The sequence below is a fragment of the Mastomys coucha genome, unplaced genomic scaffold (genome assembly GCF_008632895.1).
Source record: "Mastomys coucha isolate ucsf_1 unplaced genomic scaffold, UCSF_Mcou_1 pScaffold1, whole genome shotgun sequence".
Lineage (NCBI taxonomy): Eukaryota > Metazoa > Chordata > Mammalia > Rodentia > Muridae > Mastomys > Mastomys coucha.
The window spans coordinates 72,955,361-72,964,075 of record NW_022196891.1 but is presented as its reverse complement, the minus strand read 5'-3'; the positions used below and the strand labels follow the sequence as shown (position 1 = coordinate 72,964,075).

The 8,715-nt window shown below is 43.3% G+C and overlaps 1 long non-coding RNA gene across 1 annotated transcript; it reads right to left on the bottom strand.

Annotated features, from left to right (window-relative positions):
* Nucleotides 1-5,083: 5,083 nt before the first annotated feature.
* Nucleotides 5,084-7,252, bottom strand: LOC116071313. Its single transcript, XR_004110818.1, has 2 exons — nt 7,174-7,252; nt 5,084-5,295 (listed from the first exon to the last, which is right to left on the bottom strand). It is a non-coding gene; the product is annotated as an uncharacterized LOC116071313 (long non-coding RNA).
* Nucleotides 7,253-8,715: the final 1,463 nt, after the last annotated feature.

Below are 8,715 nucleotides of genomic sequence, written 5' to 3'. Positions count from 1 at the left end.
TATCATATATGTCATCCCGATCCAAGTTTTTCCTCCCTCTTCTCCTAATCCCTCTCCCCAACTCCCTCCCTACCCACTCCTCCTATATCTATCTTCAGAAAAGGACCGGCTTCCCAAGGATATCAAACAAATATCAAGTTGCAATAAGACCTCAACTCATATTAAGAAAAATATCCTATTTCTAAGAAAATAGGTTTGTGCCTCTTAGGGAAGAAAAGGGACAAAAAGAACCGCAAATTTATTAGCCCCTTCAGATGTTCTTATTCATTTCTCCGTAGCTCATCTTTTTCAAAGAATTATATTTACTTTAGTGCGTGTGTTTCTCTACATGTTTGTCTGTATACCACAGGTGTGCCTGGTGCAACGGGAAGTCTGTAGAAAGTATTAGTATTAGGTCCCTGAGGACTGGAGTTATAGATGGTTGTAAGTCATCATGGGATGCTGGGCATTGAACCCAGGTACTCTACAAGAGCAGTTAGTGAGGCATCTCTCCAGCCCAGTTTCTCCAATTCTTCTGTCTTACCCCCTTTTCCCTAGGGTCACTTCCTAAACCACCATACCCATTTCATTCAAATTTATATTAAAAGTTTCTAGAAACTGGTTGGGTGGGCCAAGACAGATTATGGGGAAAATAAAAATTCCTCAAGGAAACAAAACCAAAACAGACTCAGCTTTGTAAGTCATTAGGGAATTGGGAAATCATGCAACCAAACATAAATCTATATAGGTTTCTTAATGGGAAGTTATGCATTTCCAAGTGGCTTTTTGTTTCTCATTCATAACTGATAGAAAATTAATTCAATTAATAACTTTCCAGGTAGTTTATAATACATGTAATTTAGACTTTTACAATACTGAAATATTAGTATGATACTAAGAAAAACAGCAGAAAATACTTGGTGTGGTGTGTTTGGGTCTAGAACGCCCTAAGGTATTTAAGGTTTTGCTTCCAGACTGGTAGAAATGATAACAGGTGGAGCCTCAAGGGAGATCTCTCTGTCACTGGAGGATAACCCTGAAGGTGACCGTGGAAAACTACTTTCTTTCTCTTTCCCCAATACATCTGTGCTGTAAGTGACTGTCCTCCCACGGACCTCCAGCTGTGATGTCCCACAAGTCCAACCCATCCATGGACTAGAACCTCCCAACTGTGAGTTGAGACAAGTTTACTACCTCAGGTCTCCATCATATCCATGGATGATGAATCCACCTGATTCTTTTCTTTTATTCTTCTTCTCTCATATATTAGATTCTGAACATAGTTTCCCTCCCTCCCTCCACTCTTCACAGCACCCCACCCCACAACCTCCCTGCTTCCTCAGATTCACTCCTCTTTCATTTCCCTTCAGAAAGGAGCAGGCCTTCCAGAGATATCAACTGAACACGGCATAACAAGTTACAGTAAGATTAGACATAAACCTGTGCCGCGCCAATCACCCTGACCAGCAGGGAAGAAAGACTAGCACACCAGTTCCTTCCAGCAACAGTTTACTCAGGAGCTGTTAGTTACATGAGAATCAAGGGTGTGCCCCGAAATGGTCCATGAGTGCTGCTTAAATACCCTTCATAGGACTGCCCATGAGCCCATACCACGTCTTGCGCTATCATTGGCTACAGAGTCATGACAAAAGATCAGGCCACTGGCAGGTGCAACCCTCTTGCCAAATAAGGACTTGTTTACTCCTTAGCAGAAGAATGGCAGGCGCCATCTTTAAGGTGCGGCAGCAGCGCTCCACACAAACCCTCATATGAAACCCAGACAATGCAACCCAGTAGGAGGCAAAGGGTGCCACAGAGCAGGCAAGAGTCAGAGACACTCCCCACTCCCAGTGTTAGAAGTCCAACAAGAACACCAAGCTATGCAATATATATGCAGAAGACCTAGCTTAGACCCATACAGGGTCCAGTGCCGCGGACCGGGTTCGTTGCAGGGACCCCAACTTCCACGAGATGAGAATTCTGGTCAGGTGGGCAATAAGTCGGCGGATGACAAACAGACTCGACACAAGGGTGTGGTGAATCTGAATGTATTTGTACAAGGTGAAATTCAGGCTTAAATAGCATACAGCAAGCAGGGCAGATGACAAGAGTCACATAGGCAGGCAGGGGGTTACAGCAAGGGGGCGCAAGACTGAGGTTGCGTAGGCAAGTGACCACCACACCAAGGTCAGTAGGGTCTGGTAGCCAGGTGTGAAGCAGGCAGAAGAGGAGTGGGGCCCTCCCTGTCGAGGCATTTTGGTATTCCTATGCTAATTCTCTGGTTCTGCTGGAGGCAAGCACTGGGAAGTTCCGACCTAACACTTTTAGCAAATGTCCTTGAGTGAGGGAAGCCCTTCGAGATTATTCTCTAGTATGTAAAACAGTTCTTACTTCTGTGGGACTGCCCTGAGAATTTTAACTGTGTTAACAGTAAGCAATGGTGCCTGACCTCTGTCGCTAACTCTGAGAACATTCTATCTGATAAGGCAGATTCCTTGTGAGAAATTCCAAGCTAAGGACAGGAATTGAATTAGGATATTTTGGAAACATTGTGCTGGCCAGGAAATGATGCCCAATCTTAGCCATTTACGAATCATTTCTTGGGGTACCTTTATGCCTAAATAAGAGGGCGTGTTGACTATTGGAAAAACTAATCTGGAACACGTCTGAGTTAGGAGATACCAGCGACTGTCTGAATATCCAGGAGGCACAGAACTCCTTTTGGATCCTTATTGCCTCTAATCCTAATTAGGCTTTTACTCCCGATATTTCGGATATGGCTGGAGTAGACGAGTGTGTGTGGCAGTCCAGGATTGTCAATTCAGTCTCCATGATCCCCTATGAGCCTTGCTTAGTCGATTCATGTCATTATCATGATGTCCTCAAACCCTTAGGCTCCTACAATCCTTCCCCCTACCCCCTTCCAAGAACACCTAATAACAAGATGTCCTGTAATAGCAAGATGACATATAAGTGTATTTCAAATCATCTGCTAAGTGAAAGCAGGAGAGACCAGATTAGGCAAAGTCTCAAGGTGGAATGTCAACAGGCAGGCAGAACACGCCTCAGGAAATGGGGCTGAGAAGTGAAGACTTGGATTTGGAGCCTGAAGGAACAGACTCCGGAAAGTCGATTCTCTCATGAGTACTTTTTTTTTAAGATTTATTATTATTATTTTTTTATGTGTATGAGTATACTGTAGCTGTACAGATGGCTGTGAGCCATCATGTGTGTGGCTGCTGGGAATTGAACTCAGGACAGCCCCGCTCACTCCGGCGTAATACACTGTAGCTGTCTTCAGACGCACCAGAAGAGGGTGTCAGATCTCATTATGGGTGGTTGTGAGCCACCATGTGGTTGCTGGGATCCGAACTCAGGGCCTTCGGAAGAGTAGTCAGTGCTCTTATCTGCTGAGCCATCTCGCTAGCCCCTACCTGAATGAATTTTGCTTCTGCTTTCCAAATCACACCTGAAGCTGCTCTGACCATTCCCTAAAGTCCAGGATTCCAAGCAGTGATGGAAAAAACACACATTATCAATTGCCCAGCATGGTTTTCTTTCCCTTTTTGCGACTGTAAACAGTAGCTGAAATGTCACAGCTGACATAAGCAAAAGCTTGACAATAAATATGCTGGGAGACTGAGAGCTCTTTGCCTTCCTGGTTAGGTTCCTTGTGTTTATTTGGCAAAGAGTGGCATAGAATGAAAGATAAAGAAAGGGAGACATCAGAAAATTGTGTCAGATGCAACCTCTGTAAGAAAGAACATGGCAGAATAACTGACTAGGTGAAGAGAAGTTGAAAACTACAAAAGATTATTTATATGGAAGTCAGCATGGCATGAATACTTGTATTTTCCTAAGTAGCTTCACATGAACTATGTAACCTTTCCAGACCTCTATGGTGTACGCGTTACTGCAATTGTTATATTGTAAATGGATTAACTCCTGCACAAAGACGTAACTAACTTTCCCTGGACCATGTATCTGTGAAACCAAGATCTGAACCTAGTGAGGGTAGCTGCACAGCCCCTATTCTTTGCCACAAAGTCTGGATTTAGCTCTCTGACCTGTGAAGAATGGGAGTTTAAGAAATTTCTTTGAGGACTCCATGCCACTCAAGGATGGTGATCTGGTATGTTTGTGAGCAGGGGCGCCTTCTGTGATCTCCAGAGTCAAATACATCCCTGACTGTGGTGTCTCCACTCTGAAGAGGATTTAGAACCGAATTTAACTGGCAATTTGAATGGAGGAAGAGGGCTATGTTACTTGAGTTATTCTGTAGACGACATCCAGTTTTCCCAAGGCCCAGGTGAAGTTGAACTCTTTTTCTATGACTCTAACTTTTAGCCCAGTTTTCCAAGTGACAGCATTTAGTATTCTCCATCATGCTGCTGCCGCCTTCAGGGGCATAAATAGTAAAATAACGGAACTCCAAGTGACCACTCCAGCAGGCCACTTCCTCAGACTCATCAGCTATTTATAACTGTCCTCGTTAGAAAAAAAATCTTTTGTTCCATGTGGTCAAAACCTTTTTTATATGTCCCTTTCTGAGTCTCTGGTGTCATTTATCCATCCGTGATTAAGTCGGTATTGCTTGTTCCAAGTGAGGAACAGAAATGCAGAAATTGAATTTCCTAGCTGAGCAATGTGCCCGAGTCATTCTGTGTGTGCATGAGCAATCCATAAACTCATCCTCGGTGTCCTGACATCACAATAGTTTTCAAGGACCATCAGGGACTTTGTAGCTCATTTCTGTCCATTGAGAATTTTTCTTAGCACCTGCGTTTGTGCTCTCTTCTTCCTTATGATTTTTTTTTCATTTTCATAGGAAACAGATCTAAAGGCAGATATTCTTTTTCAACATCAAATGTAGTCTTCAAAGATGTTGCCATGATGAAAATAGTAATGCAGATGGCATGTAGCTATAAAGTCTATTTTAACTAAGACACAAACATCTATTATTTAACAATATAAAAGTGGGGACTGGTAATAGAATCATGAACTCTGTTAGCTAGACTCCTTTCATCTCTGCTCTGGGACATCTAAATTCTGCCAACTCTTAGATATCTATTCTCTTTCTGCTTTTGAATAGGGAGTGTATTTCCTGTAAAAATTGGAGATAGTTTTTACTCAGATTTCCGAGCACGACTTCCTTCTCTTTGAGGCCCATGCCCGTGATGCCTGTAACTCACACCAAGAGGTATTCACCTGTCAGAACGGGAGAGGCCCTGGGCTATGTCATCTGCACTGGTCTCCATTGCTGTTCCTCCAATGTTCTGTTACTCTGTCTGTCGTCTGCCCCTAGGTGAGACGTACCTAAAGAGCAGAGGTCAATTAAATTTCCAGAGAATCTCTATTTTTCCGCATTAGTAATTTGAGCACATTCATATCCCATTTCATTTCCTTTATCCAGTTCTTTGTCTACTTAAAATGTTGCCGTCTCTAAGAAATACATGTTCATGGGCCACCTGTCGGTAGGTAACTAACATTTTGGGATATGGACAGTATAAAAATATCTGAAGCATATGGTCGGTGAGATAGGAAGGAAATGCCAAACATCGTGTCCCTCCCTCTATGCCTTGTTCTGCCTCTCCTTTCCTCCTTTCTTCTTTCTTTTCTTCCTTCTTTTCCTGTGTAGATTGAGCTCTGGACCCTGTATATTCTAGGCAAGTGTTTTACATGTAGCTTTGTCTGAAGCACTTCTAGATCGAAAGAGAATACAACTCACACAATGGACAACAATTTCTATACAAAATGAATACACCCACCCCACACATATACAAAACTTAGCTCTCTAAATAGAGCTTGTTTGATTGATACCCAAGTGACTGAACCTTGGGTCATGTTTTCCTCCTGAAATGTATGGAATTCTAGCCAAATTCTACCGCCATCTAGCAATTCTCTCCCCAACCACACAGATGGTCTAAGTGTAGTGGGTAGCATATCTGTTCCATGTTAATCTATAACAAAATTCAGGAGGTTCATTCATTATGAAGAATACCGCAATATACATTTCAATGCCAATACAAACCATGCGTGAAATCTCAGACTCTTTTTATTTCTACTGATCTGGGGACCTTGGCTAGTTGCCGTCTGACTTGGATTTTCCTCTTGTGCTTTCTTATCTTTACTCGTATCTTTAAAGAGAACATTTTTTTTCTTTGTGCATGTACATGCATATGTGTGCTCAAGTGTCTGCATGTGCGTATGGGTGTGTCATGGTGTGCATGTGGAGGTCAGAGGACAGTGTTGGTTGTCGGTCCTCACCTTCTACCTTATGTGGGACAGGGCCTGTTGTTTTGTTGTGTGCATTGGACAGCTGACCCAGGAGCTTACAGGGATTCTCCCGTCTCTGCCTCTAGTACTGCCATAGGTGTGCTGCAGTTACAGATGTGCACTACTGCATCTGGCTTATGTAATTACAGATGCGCACCACTGCATCTGGCCTATGTAATTACAGATGTGTATTTATTACTGCGTCTGGCTTTACGTAGGCTCTAGGGATCCAAACTCAGGTCCTCATGGTTGCATGGCCTTACCCACCGAGCTACCCACCAGCCAGAACTTAAAACCTTTTTCTTAATGTTTTTGTATGGGTGGTTTGGCCTGCATCTGTCTCTCTGTACCATGTGTGTGCCTGGTGCCCACGGAAGCCAGAAGAGGGTGTCTGATTCTGGATGTCTCTAAATCCCCTGGAACCGGATTCACAGACTGTTCTGAGCCACCAGGCACGTGCTAGGAATCGAATCCCAGTTCTCTGGAAAGGCAGCCAGTGCTGCCATCTCCTCAGCCTCAGAAAAATTTCCTTTTTCCAAAGCAAGGTCTTCCAAAGCTGAGGCCAGGCTTGACTCTCAAGTCTGTGTTCTTGCCTCAGCCTCCCAGGTGTAGGGACTAGGCTTTTAATTGTTCTCTCTCTCTCTCTCTCTCTCTCTCTCTCTCTCTCTCTCTCTCTCTCTCTCTCCTGCCTTGCTCTCCTCTCTCTTGCTTTTTCTTCTCTCTTTTTCTCATCTCCTCCTCCCCCTCTTTCTCTCTGGCTTTTCCTTCTCCCCTCCTCTCCTTTTCCTCTCCTCTTCCAATTCCTATCTTACCTTGCCTTTTCAGACATTTGAAGTATCAGGCAGGCTGACAAATGACTAAAGAGTCCAGAACCCTGACAGTATGTAGTTATACCATACAGCTTTATAAAGGGAGCACCTGATGTTTCATCAATGGGAACTTGTGAAGTTCCCTGATGATGGTGTGTTCAGGAATCCTGATGCCATCTTGACAACATCTTTACACGGATTTTACCCTAGAAGCTGGCCACCAGGGGAATGGTGTCAGTTATTTGTCTGACACGCTATTATGACTGACATTATGTCTGTCATAGAGGAGGTTTGACAGATCTGTCCTGTCACAGAGCCTTGGGCTGGGGGCCCCACCTATGTGACCGTGCCACTGACTCTATAGTCCATGCAGAACAACCTGCCCTTGAACACACTAACATCTGCCAAGCAGAGATCAGGCTGGGATAAGAGATTCCCCCTTTGTCAGGATAAGCGCTAACCTGTCTTTCTCCAGCATTGTCTTCAACACACCATGTAAAAGTTAGGTTTCCAGCCAGGCAGTGGTGGTGCACGCCTTTAATTCCAGCACTTGGGAGGCAGAGGCAGGTGGATTTCTGAGATTGAGGCCAGCCTGGTCTACAGAGTGAGTTCCAGGACAGCCAGGGCTACACAGAGAAACCCTGTCTCAAAAATCCAAAAAAGTTAGGCTTCTATTGTTTTGGTTGGTCATCAAATTTACAGAGTGTGCATTTAATTTTTATTACTTTATGGAGGTTTCTGGATATTACAATTATGTGTTCTGTCATTATATTTGAGATGTAAAATTGCTGGTTAAAGTAAGAAATCAAAGAAGATGGAAAGCTCTCCCATGTTCATGGATTAGTAGGATTAACATAGTGAAAATGGCCATCTTACCAACAGCCATCTACAAATTCAATGCAATCCACATCAAAATCCCAACCCAACTCTTCGGAGACATGGAATGAGCAATTATCAACTTCATATGGAAAAACAAAAAACCCAGGGTAGCCAAAACAATTCTCAACAATAAAAGAACTAGCAGGGGAATCACCACATCTGAGTACAGAGCAATAGTGATAAAAACTGCATGGTTCGGGTACACAGACAGACAGTCCATCGATGGACTAGAACTGAAGGTCCAGAAGTAAACCCACACACATATGGACACTACATCTTTAACAAAGAAGCCAGAAATATACAGTGGTAAAAGGGAAGCATCTTCAACAACAGTGTTGGCCTAACTGTATGCAGGAGAATGAAAATCGATCCATTCTTATCACCTTGCACAAAGCTCAAGTCCAACAGGATCAAGGACCTCAACATAAAACCAGATATACTGAACCTCATAGAAGAGAAGGTGGGAAAGAGCCTCAAACTCATTGGCACAGGGCGAAATTTCATCAACAGAACACCAGTGGCTCAGGCTCTAAGATCAACAATTGGTAAATGGGACCTCAAGAAACTGAAAATCTTCTGTAAGGCAAAGGACATTGTCAATAGGACAAGTCAGCAACCTACAGATTGGAAAAAAAGTTTCACTAACCCTACATTAGACAGAGGGCTAAAATCCAAAACATAGAAAGAACTCAAGAAGTTACCCTCCAAAAACAAACAAATAAGCAAAGCCAAAACAAAAAACCAAATAACCCAATAAAAATGGGGTTCAAAG